Below are 16,536 nucleotides of genomic sequence, written 5' to 3' on the forward strand. Positions count from 1 at the left end.
TATCAAAACTGAACACTGATGAACAGAAACCCTGCCCAGTTCTTATCACATCCCTAATCCAATCGGAGCCATGCTGAGGAGAAGGACGAGGATACAGGGACGCTGCCTTCCTCACACTGCAGCAGGGAATCACAGCCTGGTGTTTGGGAGATTGCAGCTGGTTTCACATGGTCATACTGAGACTACAGAGATGCTCTGCAAGATGTCATTATCCAGGTTCCACTGCTCTTCAGGGTAAAATAAGCTCTGTCACATTAGAGGTTGGCAGCAAAACCTCAGGGTCTGCCAGATGGTGCCTCACATGACCAGTCCCTCACAAGGCTATGAAGCTTAATCTGTAATTGTTTACTTTAATTTCTATCAACCATGTCAATCTCTCTTGCTTCTGAGGATGTCGGAAGTAAGTAGTGTGGCTCAGTGGTTTGAGCAGGTGTCTGGAAGAAAGTAGAGCCAGGCTTTACATGCAAGCTTCTCAACTGACTGACAAACTGCTTGATACACTGTGCCTTTAACAAGACTCCTTAATAATAGTCTTTTCAATAATCAACTACCAGCAAGAAGACCCAATCTAACACTAGATACCCCTCGTGGGAGGGTAAACACACTTTACACATTTCAGGAGGTCAGACTCGATTTATTGTACACATGACAGTATGTTATAACCATTTTTATTTGTCTCCAGCTGGAGTTATGAATATCAAAAACAAAGATTAGGACATGTGGTAAAACACACACACACACACACACATACACATATACATATATATATACACACACACACACACACACACACACACTGACACAAGTTTTAGTCACACATATTTAAACAACAAGCAAACACTGTCACGCATTCAGCAAGGGATTCTAATCTACACACTTTAGAACGATGCAAGAAGAATCAGGTTTAATCCATTCCGATCAACCACCACACATAATATTTATGCAAACTACTTTCAGATTTAAGATTTAAATTCCACATAATTAAAGTTACCTTTGAATTATCTCATCTTGTTTCAGGAAGTTGAGGAAGCATCTGAAGAGAACAAAAACTAAACATACGATCTTCCAGCCCTGTTGATCCAAACCCTTTCCAGTAAACAGAATGCCAGCCCCCTTCTACGACCCAACCCTGTCCCATGAAATCCTATTTTAAAGTGAGTGTGTCTGTGCATGGAGTTCCAGCCCTGAGAGTGATGACACGCCCTGTGTGTGTGTGGGAAGCTGGGGACCATGTGACCTGCATAATTAAACTACTGCTGGGGCAGAACAGCAGCTATTGGACCTAGCTACAATAAACAGAATTTTACAAAAAGTCACATTTTGTCAAAGATTCTAAAGGTGAATGCATTTCACAGAATGACTTAATGGAAAGCCTCAAGATTATTATACTATTATTATTACAAGTATGTCATTACATATATTGTTGTATAAACACATTCTAATATAATTGTTCCTGTCATGAAGGTAAAGATGCATTTACTAAGCATTACGGATCGGTTTCTGTTGTACAGTGGCAGGTTAGTAACTTACTGTAACTTAAAATACAAGTATGTATTTTATATTCAGTCTATAATCTTTATACAGTTCCAGGTGCTTAATGTCTGCTCAGTCATGTATAACCTGCTTGAACCTCCATAAGAAATCACTGTTTGTTCTACCACTGCACAGCGAGATGCTGCTGATTAAGGACTCAAGGTTACACCCATACTGTATGCAAATTACCTTTACTTCCCTCAAGCACTCCTTGCCTCCTCTCTTGCTTCAGTGATTGTCCCCACTTCCTGTGTGATCACACAGTGCTACAAAGTAAACAAGCTTCCCATCGTGACTTTATACAATTGCTTTGCTGACACCTATATGCTACTGACAAAGCAGCAAAGCAGTACACGAGCAGCTTTGAATTTTTTCCCCCTCCTAGCAGGGGTTGCTGTTAAGCATCCTGTACTGTTTCCATTATAAATAATAGCCTTGCCTCTTTCCCAGCCAAGGTACAAACAAAACATGTCTATAAAAGAATCTAAAACATTGTCATATAAAAGTGAAATGTACAACTTGAGTACAAAACTCATTAACTTTGCAGGCATAATTAAAGCATCTTATAAAAATCGGGTTTTATGTTAAGTTTTACATACAGTGTGCTGGATTAGTAAAATCAACTCAGGCAGTGCATTTAGTAGACAGACATGCATGCTAGCAAAGAGAACAACATGTTTGTTTCATATTGTTTTCAATCAACTTCTTTCCTTGGATTATTTTTGCTCATTAATTAGAAGTACTTGCATTACATCATAGGACAATAGGTAAATTATATAAGAACATAAGAAAGTTTACAAATGAGGAGGCCATTCGGCCCATCTTGCTCGTTTGGTTGTTAGTAGCTTGGTTGTTAGTAGCTTATTTATCCCAGAATCTCATCAAGCAGCTTCTTGAAGGATCCCAGGGTGTCAGCTTCAACAACATTACTGGGGAACTGAATCCAGACTCCCACAATTCTCTGTGTAAAAAAGTGCCTCCTATTTTCTGTTCTGAATGCCCTTTTATCTAATCTCCATTTGTGACCCCTGGTCCTTGTTTCTTTTTTCAGGTTGAAAAAGTCCCCTGGGTTGACATTGTCTATACCTTTTAGAATTTTGAATGCTTTAATCAGATCACAGCGTAGTCGTCTTTGTTCAAGACTGAATAGATTCAATTCTTTTAGCCTGTCTGCATACGACATGCCTTTTAAACCAGGGATAATAATGGTCGCTCTTCTTTGCACTCTTTCTAGAGCAACAATATCCTTTTTGTGACAAGGTGATCAGAACTGAACACAATATTCTAGGTGAGGTCTTACTAATGCATTGTAAAGTTTTAACATTACTTCCCTTGATTTAAATTCAACATTTTTCACAATATATCCGAGCACCTTGTTGGCCTTTTTTATAGCTTCCCCACTATCAATATTTAAATACTGATATTCCCCAATATCAATATTTAATCAGAAATACTCTAATCTGCATCGCTTTCATTGAACCTTAATGAATTCATCCACAGCAGCTGTCAATTAGTGAAGAGAAAGTTTGCAGGGGGCCGAGCACACCCACTTAGATAAATGGAAGGCTGGTCTGTAATCTTCAGACATAAAGAAATGTAAAATGAGCTTGTACATTAGTCTTCTTTAAAGTAAATACAAATGCAGGCAGAAACAAGAAAAGATCTTAGCAGCACATTGGAACAGGTCACAGCCACTGTGCATCAGTGCGTTTATATTAATTAAAGCCAAGGATGTTGGAGAGGGTCTTAAGGTCTTAATGGTTAAATATATATTAATGCAATTACACATTCTACATGAACCCATTTACTGTATACTATACTTTCAAAAAGATAAAGTACATGGTGAAATGGTTAAATGATCTTAGGGTAAACAAATTACAGTATCATAAAAGGTAGACAAGAGAGCTGCAGTCTTTTTATGCAAATGTTATAAATGTATTAGCTTGCTCTATGTAACTGGTTTATTGAAACCTGTGACACTGCCATGACGACCACTGGCACTCACTTTACAGTGTGGCTGTAGAGTGATGTCTCAGCATTGCTCCACTGCACCATCTCCAGCTGGCACAACACAGCAGCATCGGGGGGTCTTTTCACACACAAGCACCATGTGCACAGGACATGATATCCAGGTTCAGGCCGTCCCAGTTTAAGAAATAGAATTTATATAAAAAGATATATGATGGCACAAAGCCAAGCTGGTTCTGTTTCAGCACCTGCTCTGTCCTGATTTATATGGAGCTCATTTGTGTAAAATTCAGTCTGGTATTTGTTAAGAAATGTATTCAAGACCATTTGACTGTGTTAAAACAAGGCACCCCAATCCAGAACCTATCAAAAAAGTACCAACGTGATACATGATGAACCAGTTCAATTTAAACCACTTAGTACTAAGTAAAACAGTGTTTAAATATGAGGAACATAATGAAAACAAATACTGTTCCCCAAGTTCAATGCACACTGCACCAAGCCTCCACAAGTTCAATGCACACTGCACCAAGCCCCCACAAGTTCAATGCACACTGCACCAAGCCCCCACAAGTTCAATGCACACTGCACCAAGCCCCCACAAGTTCAATGCACACTGCACCAAGCCCCCACAAGTTCAATGCACACTGCACCAAGCCCCCACAAGTTCAATGCACACTGCACCAAGCCCCCACAAGTTCAATGCACACTGCACCAAGCCTCCACAAGTTAAATGCACACTGCACCAAGCCCCCACAAGTTCAATGCACACTGCACCAAGTTTCCACGTTGTAGGAGTTGTTCATTCACGCAGCAAATCCAATCCAATACCGCCCCCCCAAAACGTGTTCACCCCAACATCATCTGAACATCAGCCTGTAATTGTCAGTAATCCAGCACACCACCCAGTTAAACAAGCCAAACATGAGATCAGAAAATCTGCTGCCAGTAGTTATATATTATTTGATTTGGGATGATCCGTAATTTAATCGTTTGGGGGAGGGGGGGGGGTTAAATCACATTAATAATAGTTAGTTGCGTGACCTTTTCCATTGTTTTTATTAAGCAAAAGAGGCCAACCTGCTTTTCTCCATTTATTCATTCTGGAACTTGTTTTCACAGCCAGTGCGAGTCTACACCAGCCCTTTTTATGGAGGACTCCCACTCTGACACGACAGGCAATTTCCTCTGATGGCTTTCCTTTTTACTGTACTTTTTTTTTTATACCAACTTCATACAGTAGAATAAAATATATATATATATATATATATTTTATAAAGATGTATAAACATTTACTCCAGTTCAAACTTTGCAGGGTATTTGTACAGAGAAAAAAACAACTAGCAATGTTACAAAAACACCACAGGTGGTCTTCGTCTAAGCCTTTGTTTACCCTTCCAGAAAGCAATATTGGTTTTAGAGACTGGAGTTACTCAGCTGTGTCCTGACTAAGAAAGAGTATCTTTATAAACAAAATCCCAGGAAAAAAAAAACAAAAAAACATAACAACTTTGGTTAATTAAGTCTAATACCTACTCTGAGTTACTGACTATTATTAGTGATCCACCAAACCAACTTAGTTTTATGGAGAGGCTGTGTAAGCACTTCAGGGAAGTAGGACTTAAAGACCTGTAGAAAAGCACATGTACACGCTGATTTATAACTGATGCAATTCAACGTGAAGAAAATCAACAAGAGCAGGAAATGAGAAATAAGTAATTATGAATTTGATGGTTCATGTACAATTTAAAATCAAACATCTGGTGAATATTAGAACCACACAAATGTAAAACGATAACACTAAATACATGTTTGCATGTTGAACATGGGCTTCATGCAGTACAATAAAAACCTAGGCTATAACTGCAGCACAATATGCATGACCTCACTTTCAACCTGTCTTCAGCACATCCCATGCATTGTCAATACCTGAGTCTCCAAAGAAATGCCCTTACTGTAGAGCCTCTCTCAGTTCAGACAGAGCAGCAAAACAATAGCCGCTTGAATTATTACTTACTGAAGTTTCGTAATTCTCATTTCCTGCCTGATGAAACATAGTACGGAGTCAAAAGTTCAACCTCATAACCAAATTATACCAATCATAACCCTTTTAAGGCAGGGCTGAGGAAAGGCTTTAAAAATTATTAACAGATAGATTTTTTTTCCATTTTCTCACCAATCATTATTTAAAATGTCTAAAGTAAATTACCAACAATTCATTAAGATTTGGTCACTTTATATGCATTCTGGAACCAAAAAAAGGTAAAAGGTCAAAATCCAAGACGACCAATACATATTACAATTCGTGTTCCTAACCAGTATTTGTGGTCTGAAAAATATCACTGTTCATTGAATTTTGTTTTGTGGACTTTTGGAAAGACGTATCTCATTTGTTTTTGCATACACATCCAAGAAAAACACAAATGTCAAAAAATAATAAACACACTCACTTTTTTTAGTCTTGTATGGCATACACCTAAAAAACGAATACGGTGACCTTTCATTTTTCTAGCTTTAAAACATTTATATACATCTGTTCTTCAAAAAATAAATAAATAAATAAATTGCATGTTTTCTGGAGAAATATGAAGATATAACGAATTATATGCAGTAAAAAGCACTCGAGAGTAAGGGTCAGTCACACACTGATTTCCTACAAGAATCAGTTTTTAGGAATTAAATTCTCTATGTCTAGGTCGCTCATAGTTACTCTGTTTTAGAAACAGTGGTAGCCCATTCAGTCCATCATTTTTTACCACTTTTCACACTTGCATGCAGCACATTTCGTGTTAACATCGTAGCAGGATTTCTGAGGACACAACTTAAACTACCAATCATTTAATGCAACTTCATGTTTTCTGAGGTAACAGACTTGAGGTGTGATTATCTTTATAACAACCCATTCGAGGGATGCCTGAAACACAGAATTTAACAGAGCTCTACCTTAAACATGTGGTCATGTGCAGTCTGGTTACAGTCAACGGGGTTTCCTTGGCTTTTTGGAGTAAGCAAAGTTATGGCTGTTGTTTCCAACTGTAATGCACAAAGGACCAAAATCAGCAATCTTAGCAATGTCCTGATTAAGTATCCTGGATAGACCCTGGATCATTCTAGGCCACTCAGGGCATTAGAAAAGAATTACAAGACAGAGTTGATTTAATTGAAAGAATCCATGTCAGCTCCACTTAGTGCTTTGATTGACTGATTTAAGCAAACTGGATGGCCCCACTGAGATGCAATGCATGGCTTCACACTTCTGCAGATGTTGAAATAACGTAGTGGAACCTGATTGGATGAATATAAAACATGCTTTTTCATTAGTAGTCAGCTCTATCACAGACAACAGTGTACGCTGCCTCTTCTGCAGTAGCAAGCACATGTTAATTGTATTAATCTTGCTATTAATTGTATTAATACTTGTACTGTGATTCTTGAAATGTATTTTTGTTTACGACTGTAAGTCGCCCAGGATAAGGGCATCTGATAAGAAATAAATAATAATAATAATGATGTGAAGGGGTCAAGTCTACTCATATTGTACAGTAGCAAAGCACATGACAACAATCAATGCATTTCTTGTGTGTAAAGTGCGTATAAAATTATGCTCTCCGTCTAGGAAAGCTGTGTCCACACTACCTCTATGTGATTTACAAAGTTTAACCCTTGGGTATTCCAGATACGAGCCAGGAGAATCGTCTCAGGAAGCACAATCAAAGCAATCGCGATAATTGATTTGAAAAGTTGATACTGTTAGACTAACTGTCAAATACTGCACATACACATTTATTATTACTGTGATGTAACTGTTGCTTGCCTGTGTGTGTGCATCACAATTGTGAACCCCTGCTCTGTCTAATGTATTCTATTACTTTACACAATGGAAATGAGATCTCACTGTGAGTTCTACACTTCTATTGAACTACTGTACTGCAAGCAAGGACATGTCTGCAATTGTGGGCATGTTGTCTAAAACTACACAGCACTTAGTCATCCAAATGAGTTCTAGCATAAACATAATCTGTTTAATACAAATACACACTTTTACAATTGATAAAAATCCACAGTAAAAGCTGCTCAAGCATTTCTTTCCCCTGTAGTTTGCAGTTGTTTTACTAGTTGACTTTCCCTACAGGACAAGAAGAAAGAATAAAAAAAATATAAAGAAAAGAACAATTTGAAAAGAAAAAGAAAAAAAGTACTGTGCACCTCCCACTAGACACATACCGTACAGTACTATTATAGATTACATTGCAGAAGGAAGCCACACTATTCTTTCACTATTCTCCTGTCCAACAGAAGCATGTATATAAACTGGGCCTTTATTCAGCTTTTGTTCCACACTGGTGCCACTCATAACTGCACAGAACAAGATTACCTTGCAATCCTAGCAATAGAAAACTGTTATTAAAATAATTATAATAATTACACTGGAAGAAAGTATTATACTGAGACAGTTACCAAATTATTAGAAAAAAGAAATAAGGGTACACGAAGACATACAGACCAAAAGAGTATGACCATTCAAGAATAAAGTTCACATAATTTATACTTTCCTGATTCTTACATTTTTTTAGGTTATCGAAAATATGTTATTACGAGGTTTTAAAAGATAATTACTGATAAACCACTGTACAGAGCCTGTCAATACAGTACAACAATTCAAACAAGAGTAATGAAAATGCACTCTTTCCAAAACCTTTGACAATTCTTGACAGCAAAAAAAAAAAAAATAATAATCTTTTGACAGGCCACTAATCTTACTGCCAATTATGGTTTTTAATGAGCAGCCTATACAGATTCTGGCAGTCCCCGCAACAGTAAATAACCCATGTAGGCCTAAACAACATTTTACACTTTAGCTAGGAAAACTCTGCACACAATGGGAGTCTGAGACACAGAGACAGTTTGTTTGATTGTAAACAGGACTTTTAGGACACAAGCCAAACTCTTGTTCCCTTGACCTTTGCGTCTATGTTAGATGCATTTGGGCGGTCAAGGACAAAATGCCCTTATCTTTCATACTGTATTTATTAACAATTGTGACAGTTGAAAATGTTAGTTGTTAGCTGTTCACTGCCTTTCCCCCCCCCTTCTTTCTTTTAGCACATAACTCAAATTAAACAGCTGGTCAGCAGCCAATTAAAAAAAAGAAGTTTAAATCTGTGACATGGTCCATTCATACACCACACAGTATTATAAACTTAAAAGGACAACTTAAAATGGATATAAAATATCAGAGTGACTGTATTCTTCGGTTTGTTTAGAATCCACATTGTTTTTAAGGCACTGCTGTGGCATCAAAAGAGCTCCCGGAAACATGTCTAAACACCAAGTACATCAGGTACACCAGAGCGCAACTTTTAACATGTACCCCTGGAACACTCTCTGGTAAATGAAGAATACATTAGTTAAGATACACTGTCCAATATTTCTAACCCATATCAAGCTGCCCTTTCACCCTTACTTAAAACAGCTTTTCTACACAGATGTTCTTCACAAGTTTATTATCTATCAACACTATTGTTCACAAGTATGGAAGCAACAAATGAATATGAGATAACTGAAACTAGCTCCACTCCAGACTACTTGCGCACTACATATCTTGGTAACCCTGAATAGATATCAACTTCCCCTGTTCGAAAACAGGCAAAAGATATTCAGTTTAAAAAAAAAAAAAAAAGGGATTTTTATTACAAACGTGATGAAATGAAAAGCTGACAGTATCACCACTGTTCATTACAGGGAAAAATCTCCAAAATGAGAGAATAAGACAAACAAACAAACAAACAAACAAACAAAAACACAAAAACACAGCAGGGAAACTCAAGCTTTACTGAAACATCTAAAATGTGTCTTTCATAGAGAAAAAGGCTGCTTTGTACTGTATCTTCATAAGTTATTTAGCTTAGTTACAACAGCGTTGGAAGTCAGGCTAACATACTGTAACAGGTCCACAATCTGTAACCAGTTTATAGTAGTTTTGTAGAATGCAGTGTGATTCTTTGGAGCAGAACAACCTTCAGTATTACCTCACTGTTTTTGTTACATTTATGCTTATTAAACTTATAAATTACACCTTGTGTTTTGTTTTTGCCACCATCACAGTTGCACAACATGCCAAACGCGACAATATCCTACTAAACCACCACCTGGGAAACAATATTTTAAAAGTGGGATTACTTCGCAGGCCAGCAATTCAGAGTGTCAGTCTACCCTGGAATTCAACACTAGCTCTATCTTATCTTCCATACCAAAGCTCATTTTAAAAGTACAAACCTTGCAAGATTCGGTTATAAATAATATTTTTCGTTCCGTTAGTCCAGTTAATGTCTCTGACATAACCACACAATGCACTGCAGACATCCATAGTCCATAATCAAATGATTTCCTTTTCTCCTTAAATGCTGGCACCAATTCCATCGCAAGCATCACAGACTAAAGCCAAATTTTCTTTTGAGAATGGAAAGAACTGCCTAACCAGAACACAGGACTTTCCAAGTGACTTTCGAAATGTCTAAAGCTTGAAAACTCTTTAATAAAACTTTTGAAATATTAAAATCTCAAGCACACAGTTTTAAATAAAAGCAGCATATTTTCTGTACCAGAGTTGCAGAAGATAATTGGTACAGTATGTGGTCAATTAGTGCATCTAATGCTTTAGAAAACAAATATGGAACACTGTGTTCTAATTGTGTATAAAAGCGTCCACAACATAAATCTTGTTGGCTGAGACATCGTTGACAATAGTTCTGTTAGTTCAAGAAGAGAGATTCTCACTGAAATATATCACAGTCATGAACGTTTTGATGCAGAGTTTGTACAGTTCTTGGTTAATTTCAATCTCAACATACTGCTGTGGCTGACAGTTATAAGAAGGTACTGGTATTGTGTTTGCACTGTGGACCCTGAGAAAGACACACTAGAATCCTGCGTTCATTTACTTAACAATTCCAGGAAACTGTATGGAGTCAAATAGGCTGGCTCAATTCGGGACATATGTTTGATTTCATGAAAAGCAGAACTTGTTCACTTCAAACACTGACCCCTTTAGCTATAACATCTGCTCCACAGTCCAAGTTTGAGAGGTTCCCTTGGAAACTTCGAGTAAACTTTCAGATACTATAGAGCAATTCCTTAGAGAAACATAAAAAAATAAATAAAAAAAAACATTAACAGAAGAAGTTGGCACAATTTTATCAAGGTATATTAGTTGTAAATGTTGCTAAACAGCAACTGCTTTCTAAGCTGTGTGTGTCAGATGTTTTTAATACAAAAAGCCCATTACACCCAGCTAGTATTAAATTCTAGGGTGTTTTTATTGCCGTTGTGCTCTACATCAAATTCCAAGTTTGTCCAATAAAAAAGGTATTCTTAACATTGCTACAGGTCAAGCACACTAGCAACTTTTAATGCAAAAAAAACATTCCTCCAGTACGCCCAACAGTTGTCTTTCCTAACTATTAACTTTACCTAGTTGCTGCAGCAATGTGCCCCATATAAAACACTGTTTACTATTTTAATGAGTGCTTTGGGATATATCCTGCTGGTTTCCCAATGGCCATGTTCAGCTTCATAAGTTTTTAGTTAAAACCTGATGAATAACCTCACTTCCTTTATGTGGCAGTTAGTACTGATAAAAGCCCAAACTAAATAAAAAAAAACTACTAATTTAAACCAACCAAAATAGATGCTCCAAATAGAAAATGGTGCACAGGGTACAGTATACCAAAAACTGAAAGACTTTACATAACACTTTCTCATAACACAGAAGTGTCCAGGACCAGGTTTTCAATCTGAGTGTTATATAATTTGAAACAGAAATGGGGTCCTAATAAAAACACTGCTGCTTGGAGTGACGGGAGAGTCATATGATCAATCTTGAATAGAGAACCATAGGAATCAAATTATTGGCCTTTGTGCTCCCACAGGATTAGTCAGAAATCTGCTGCGCTACAGTTTACATCATTGTGCTCCAGCAACCCGGAGAGGCCAGGCAGGGATTCCCAGGCTGGGCCCTCGCCTCCTGGGTTAAGTAGATTGGTAACATCTGTTGCTTAGGTTAGGCATGGGCAGGTGATTGGCTTGCCCATTCATCTGCAGTCCTTCTGATCGGTTAGTAGCTTGCAGTAGTGAGGTCGCATTCAAACTGGGCATATCAAATTTGGTAAAAAATACATTAAATGGTCCTTTTCAATATAATCTGTAAACAGACAATGCATTCATATCTATATACTCTGAAGACACTGCCTGTCGAGTATTCCGCTCCCATGGGCATGAGAGCTCATCTTTCCCTTCCCCATCACCAGTGCATGAGAGCTCACCTTACCCTTCCTCATCACCAGTGCATGAGAGCTCACCTTTCCCCCATCACCAGTGCATGAGAGCTCACCTTACCCTTCCTCATCACCAGTGCATGAGAGCTCACCTTTCCCTTCCCCATCACCAGTACATGAGAGCTCACCTTTCCCTTCCTCATCACCAGTGCATGAGAGCTCACCTTCCCCTTCCTCATCACTAGTGCACGAGAGCTCAACTTTCCCTTCCTCATCACCAGTACATGAGCTCACCAGTGCATGGGATCCAATCGAAGCAGCTTCATATTCTCAAGTGCTGCCAACACACTTCTTTTCTGATACATCAGAGAACAAAGTACACATCGGCTCAGTTATGATGCTCATTGCTTAAACAGTTTAAATGGCTATTGTTCACCCGTGGCTGCCTCAGTGACATAATAAATTGAAAAGCTGCATTTCCTGACAGGAAGTGAATTCCCACTGTGGGTCTCAGGCAACTAGCCATGAGCTTCCTCAACAGGGAGAGGGAATAATAAATGAATAGTAAATACATAATTAAATACACTGAGAGAGAGAGAGAGAGAGAGAGAGAGAGAGAGAGAGAGAGAGAGAGAGAAGTGGCAGCACAAAAAAGTTACAATTAATCTTGCTTTTAGTGAGCGCTCAGTTTTAACCAAAACACATGGTTAAAAAAAAAAAAAAACATGGTGTGCCATTCAGAGAAATACTTTCGAATTGTGATCCTGTATGGTAAAGATTTTCATGCCGTTGATTGCAGGATCATTTTGTTAGTGAGGACCAAACCGTGCAGCTTACTCCCCCCTCCTTTCTGGGAGCCTGAGTCAATGAAGCGCTAACATCCTATTCTTGTTACTGTAAATTCCTGGTCTTGCAACTCTGCTTACTCCATCAGGATAGAGGGTTAAAGTTCTTCCCTGTTTCTTCAGCCCCCAATCATAAACTCTTGCTTTAGTCAAATCTGTAAATTTCCATATTCACTGACCGTTAGATGTGGATTAAGGGGCTAAACTTGTGACCTATGTCGTAAACTATGCAGTGCTACAGAGCACGATAAGCCATAGCAAAGTTAAGAAATTGAGCAAAAGGAAACTCCTCCATATTTCTTTTGTATGAATTTAATTTAAAAAAAAAATACAATAAAATAAAAAAGTACAATGTGCTATTCGACCCTGAGTAAGTCAGGGTCAGTTTGAATGCATACAAGATTGTAGCTTCATGTATCAAGTTAAGTTACTGAACAACTGGTTGATAAGGGTCACATGGAGGTTATTCACATTCATAAAATGTAATACTGCAGCCGACAACAGATGTTTAGTAAGTGCATTCACGCTTATCCAGACAGATCTAGCATTTTTTTCTGTTAGGGCAATCAGAAATGTCAAGTTTCCAGTAGGGAATCAACACAGGGTGCTCGTGCACAGGCAACGTGCACACTTTACTAGTTCTTGGCTAGGTTATGAGGGGGCCTAATTTCTAAATGTGACCAGTGTTGGACCTTGCAGGGGAGAGAAATACAACTGAGTGAACAATGACAAATAAAAATAACAGCACATGTTTCAGTAGATAGAAACACTAAATGCACTGGTGAAACTCCAGCAACGAGAAGACATTCTTAAAAAGAAAGCTATTTTAATCTGCTGTTCCACCCCTACTTCACTGTCCAGCACAGAGTACTGGCTTCACAAAGCGTCTTTATAATCGTTTACAAAAGGCCCTTTAATGTCTTTAATTCTCTCCTTTTTTATTGAATGAGACCACTTTTACACCAAGAACATGTCAAATGTCTCATGCGACAGTACTGCAAGGGCAAACAAAATTAAAATAGCATAGAATTCCTTTGCACAAGGTTACATTTCATTACTAGAATGGAATTAAAAAATATCACAATCTTTCTGTTACTGTTACTATGCACACATGCATCAGCAATAGTCAGGTTCTGTTATGATTCATCTTTTTTATAGCCTTTTTCCAGATATTAACATAACAATACTGCTTTACTCTTACTAATCTGTTACAGTATCTCAGTGCGGGCTCAGGCTACAATAGGGGTGTTCAAGCTTGTTCATTTACAGGTAAAGATTTAGAAATTGTGATTGCATAGCTGTTCAGCTGATAAGAGAACGACTTCAACAATAGGGGTATTTTTCTCCATGATGCAACTTTTGATGAGGTTTTGTAGACCTTGGACTTTGAACACTGTTGAATGCTGATCCTATTCAGGACTTTATCTTAAACTACTCAGTGGTGAAGCTTCATTTGTTGCGACTGACCATAAACATTTGCTTACTGGATTTTCTTCAGTGAAATACTAAAGAAAACATAATGATAAGCACATTTTTCTTAAATCTTTAGAACTTTGCAGAAGTCTGATCCCATAATTATACTTTTGTCATTTAGTAAGTGTGCCTTTTAGAAGCGTATTAGTATTCATTCGTAAATATGCAAAGTAGAAGAAACGTCTCAACGAATACCCACAAATGGGATTATGTTAATACATTCACTATATAGGCAAGACATCTGCCTAACTACTGCACTTTTTTTATATCATGTTTCAGAGCCTGTAGATTTTCCCCCTGGATGGGTTCGGCGTGATCATATGTTTTTGCGTTTGGCTGAAGGCATTTTCAGATTCAATTTAGTGACCGATTGTTTCAAACAATCCATGGTTTCTGCCAGAGCTTTAATTGAACTTAAAATTACAGTGAAGGACAGTGCCACATTCCAAAGCACCACCCACTCTTGATAAACAAACAAGAGTCCACATGTTTCAGAAGAATTTTAATTGCTTCCATAATGTTGGATTACCTGCCAAAGCCCACTTGAATTCAAACAAAGTGATGCATTTTAGTTACTATAGTTAGCCTTTCTGGCCTGCAATTAAAAAAATAATAAAAACAGGAACCAATGCAGACCTACAGACAGCATTTGCTTCTTGCAATGCTGTACATTTGTGGGGAGTTGCTCCAGTCTTTCCCATTAAATTAAATCAACAACCACAAAAACGATACTCAGTTTTCTCAATACAGATTTTTAATACCGTTTAGAGAAATCCATGTTATCCTGTATCAGCTTCAAAACAGAATTTGTGCACTTAATAAATGGACCACAAATAAACCAGAAAATCAGATTGTTAAAACCACTGGAAACGATTTTTATGGTCACTAAAATAAGGTTTACAGATTGAACGGCTTTAGCAATGCATTTTTGGAAGCAAAACTGACTTAAAAAGTAACTTCTATCCTGTTTGTATGTTGCAAAACACACTGAAGTACACATCATTTGTTATTTTTCTCCGAGCCTGGATCATATCCTCCACAGCTGCAAAGGAAATGACAATGCTCGGAAAACAGGACCAATGTGTCTCTGCAATCAATAATTCCATCCACAGCTTCCCAGCTGTGCAGTCACAGAGGACTCTAGGCGTTCCCTTTTGGTAGGTGGGGGGATGCTATTGAAAACTGATCTACAGTAATACACACCAAGAACAAAACTAATCTAATGCAACAAGAATTCACACTGGATCACTGCAGATAAAATGAGTTCCAGATCTAGGTTGTCTGGCATTAATAGCTGGAGTTCTGATAACCTTAATTAATGTAGCTTGGGAATTACTCCCCCTGCATCACTTGGTTTGTTTTGTGTATCAGTCCAACAGATGATGGTTTCTAGAATATACACAGAAGACTGCCGCTGCTCAAATCTTTTATTTATGTATTTATTTAAGGCTATTAACATGCCCTGCCACAACAATTTCTTACTACAGTACACTCAGGGAATGAAGGGTTAAACGTTTCCATGAGTTATAGGGGCCATTAGTAAGGATTTCCTTCATTCTTTGAATGTCCACTCAAACAGACCCATTAATTCTAATTTAAAAAGTAACCAATGTCATTTTTCATTACATTAGAATTGTTTAGAGGGTCTAAAACAATTGGCAGTGACACAAAGATGCTGTGTGACCCCTGCTTCAGAGCTTACAAACCAAGATATTACTGTTTATAACAAATCCCAACTTTTTTAAATTGGACTTTTGTTTTGACTAAATATAAGGCGTATACCATATATATATATAAATAAATAATAATATTGAACCTCACATTATTTTTTATTGTTGCATCAATCTGCCTAGTCAACGGCCTTGTATCTAACCACATAATAGCCGAGTTTAACTTCCTCTAGGTTACTAATATAAATTACAAAAGGCTCTCTTAACAAACAAATATCTTTATAAGCATAGGAATCATTTATCTAAAAAAAATATATAATAATTTAAAAAAAGTTTAGACATTTCGAAGCACACACCCAGAAGTGTGCTCATCGAACTGGAAGTGGAATGCCTATTGTTGTCATCCAGGAACCGACCCAGCTGTGTATCAGTAAAGTAATATCCTTCATCCTGTATCCTTTTTCCTAGTTTCCCTTCATGGTTTTTCTTTATTGCTGAACTTTTGTAAACTACAGAGCTTTGAGACAGGATGTTAAAATGTTACAGATGTTTGTGAACAGCAATTCGAAGCTTGAACCGACACTGAATACTGCAAGCATCCAGGGATTCATTTGTTGCTGGGAAATTGTTAAAACAAAATAACTTTATGAAGACATTGCTTTATTATCCAGTACATACCCCCCCCCCCCCCCCCCCAAAAAAAAGTCCTTTATTTAGGTCAATTTGTATCTATTGTATAAAAGATTAGCAAGGACAGCCACGTATTGTCTAGTC

The 16,536-nt window shown here is 37.7% G+C and overlaps 1 protein-coding gene across 10 annotated transcripts in view; it reads right to left on the reverse strand.

The window, feature by feature from the left end:
* LOC117414749 (gamma-adducin) overlaps window positions 1–16,536 on the reverse strand; it is a 71,920-nt gene that overhangs the window by 21,057 nt on the left and 34,327 nt on the right. For 3 of the 10 annotated variants that reach the window (XM_059026118.1, XM_059026116.1, XM_059026119.1), the window contains one exon: window positions 6,445–6,534. The exons of 6 other annotated variants lie outside the window; for them this stretch is intronic. The gene's annotated coding sequence lies outside the window, so the exon portion shown is untranslated. Of the gene's footprint in view, window positions 1–991; window positions 1,141–6,444; window positions 6,535–16,536 lie in introns of those variants that run through there. One more of the 10 variants, XM_034024534.3, reaches the window with a different exon arrangement.

This window comes from Acipenser ruthenus, chromosome 7, assembly GCF_902713425.1.
Source record: "Acipenser ruthenus chromosome 7, fAciRut3.2 maternal haplotype, whole genome shotgun sequence".
NCBI lineage: Eukaryota > Metazoa > Chordata > Actinopteri > Acipenseriformes > Acipenseridae > Acipenser > Acipenser ruthenus.